Source organism: Poromitra crassiceps (assembly GCF_964638095.1).
Source record: "Poromitra crassiceps genome assembly, chromosome: 2".
NCBI classification, from domain to species: domain Eukaryota; kingdom Metazoa; phylum Chordata; class Actinopteri; order Beryciformes; family Melamphaidae; genus Poromitra; species Poromitra crassiceps.
In genome coordinates this window covers 8,273,107-8,275,606 of record NC_139624.1, presented here as the reverse complement: position 1 = coordinate 8,275,606, position 2,500 = coordinate 8,273,107, and the positions used below count along the sequence as shown (strand labels likewise).

The window sequence follows — 2,500 nt, the reverse complement described above, 5'->3', positions numbered from 1 at the left end:
TTTTAGGGTGAGATAGAGTATGTGCTTACAACATTATGATGAAAATATGATGGGCATCCCCATGCCATCCTCTGAATGCCGTAGGTCTCTAGTTTGTGGTTGTAAAGTTTCATGAGTATGTTATCCTAGAGGTCACAATAGCTTATTTTATACCGTGAGGTCAAGTTTCAAAAAATGGTCTCACTACAATGAAATGGCTACTATGGAGACTCTATCATCACACATGAATACAATTGGGATAATTGAATCCAAGAGTCTCAGCTTTCCAGTCATACCTATAATTTATCCAATTCCAAGATTGTTTAGGGGCCCCAGTATGCGGACATATTCAAATAGAATAGGGGAAAATAACACATTTACTGCATGCAAAAAAACTGCATGGTTTTTGCAAAAGAAAAATAAATGAAACAATGCATGGGATTAGCATAAAGTGGGCATGTCTGTAAAAGGGGGACTCGTGGGTTAGGACCCTTAGGTTAGAAGCCATTGTCATTCAGATGTCTTGAGGTGAGAGGTCAAAGGACCCCTTTCAAAATGACCATGCTCGTTTTTCCCTCGCCAAAACTAACTTTGAAGCGTTATTTAGCCCCTTGCTTCCCGGCAAGCTAGCATGCCATGGTTGGTAGCACTGGCTTCTTTACAGGTTTCATATGATATCAGTATGTTCACTCCAGCTTTATGAGCCTGCTACAGCCTCTGAAAGAGAGTAAGGTTAACGTGCGCAGGTGACACTTAAAGCAGCAGCAGCCAGGGTGAGTTGCAGGATGTTAAGTCAGTAAAGTTACTATAGTTACAGGGGAAAGAGCTTAGAACATCACCGAGAGGCTGTGCATTATGCACTATACAGTACCAAAATAAGGTGCCAGTTCTCAAATGCAGAGTTGGTCCAGACAAAAAGCTTGTTGCTACAAGCCAGGCTAAGCTAAAATAGACTAGCACAACACCAGAGAGAAGGTACCTAACACTCTTAAACCCTTAAATCTCAGTCAGATATGTCATATCAGACAGACATGACATCTTGTACATTGGTCATGGAAAATGAGAACTTCATTGTGCCTTCTGATGCCAATCCTGACTCCAATTTGAGAACCACTGTTCAATAACTAAAGTTTGATCATATCATTTACCATAAAACCAGATGTTGTACATGTAAAACACTTGATTGCATATTTATTCATTTCAATATGATTTATTTGTTGGTCTCAATATTCATTTCAAAAACAATGTTCCAATTTCTGCAATCGACAAACTTACAAAACAATGCCACATAAACAGGTAAAAAAAATCAGAATATAAACTTTGGTACAAAAATAACTTACATACTTAGATTTATGTCGTAATAAATAGGTAGAAATTTTTGAAAAAGTTTTGTTTAGCTGCTTTGTTGGGAAGTTTTCACGATTTCCATTTTTATCGAAGTCTTCAGAGCTACATCACAAGTGGAGGACAAGTGATTCCGTTCTGTGAGTGAGAGGAGAATGAGACAGAGGAAGGAGAATAGGTGATTAGAGTGTTGTAGTAAAGTCACTATATCAGCTTGAGTCATTTTGGGTGTGACTTGGTGTTGGCCCAGACCGGGTGTGACTTAAGTCTCGCTGGCCAGCCTCCTCTCCCTCCCGTCCGAGGAGGGAGAGGTGTGACTGGACCAGACCCATTACATTGCATTACATTACGTCATTTGGCAGACGCTTTTATCCAAAGCGACTTACATTAACACATTTTTGTCAGCAATAGAGCAATCAACTATGCAACACCGTCTATGACAACTACCCTGTGACCCGTGACCCTGTGACTGGTTGGGTTTTTACTTAAGGTTGATTCTTATTCTCACCTTATTTAGCTTCCATGCGAGCCACTTGGCATTGGGGCTGACACACCACATGCCTGGTGGGCAGTCTGGGCAGTCTGGTTCAGTATAAACACTGAGGAAGATGTAGACAAAGAATCAGAGATTTACAATAGCTTATTTAGCTGAGGCTGTTATCCAGAACACCTCAAGATAAACCCTATTCACACAGTGGCTATTTCAAGCTTGGATGGAAGCTAAAACAGACACAGGGAGAGACAAAGACAGAGAGATGTCGTGGATATTCAACATGTGTGTGAGATGGTGTTCTTACAGGAAAGCATGGATGCAACCTTCAAACATCCCTTTCTTCTGTTCAGAGCAGCTTATGATTGGTTTCCTTATCAGCGCAGTGCTGACTGAGGTACAGCACGTTACAGCCCTCTGGCCCTGGGAATGTACTGTGTACACACACACACACACACACACACACACACACACACACACACACATGCATTCAGGCACACGCACAAAAATCAAAGAGAGAGAGAGAGATAGTTATTCAGCATTACCCTTAGTATTGGGTTTTGATTCAGACTGGGATTATATTGAGATGGGATTATACTGAAGGTTTTTGACCTGGCAACCTGAGTGGTCAAAGTCATGCGCTTCTGCTGCAGGGAGCTGCTATAGCAACATGTCTTGTTTTCTCCT

General features: G+C 41.3%; 1 long non-coding RNA gene across 1 annotated transcript in view; it reads right to left on the bottom strand.

Moving 5' to 3' along the window:
* Positions 1-1,339: 1,339 nt before the first annotated feature.
* Positions 1,340-2,500, bottom strand: part of LOC310789233 — a 2,313-nt gene continuing 1,152 nt past the window's right edge. Inside the window, exons 2-4 of the long non-coding RNA XR_014553325.1 lie at positions 2,121-2,247; positions 1,832-1,922; positions 1,340-1,461 (exon numbers count right to left, since the gene is read on the bottom strand). This is a non-coding gene — a long non-coding RNA (uncharacterized lncRNA). The remainder of the gene's footprint in view (positions 1,462-1,831; positions 1,923-2,120; positions 2,248-2,500) is intronic.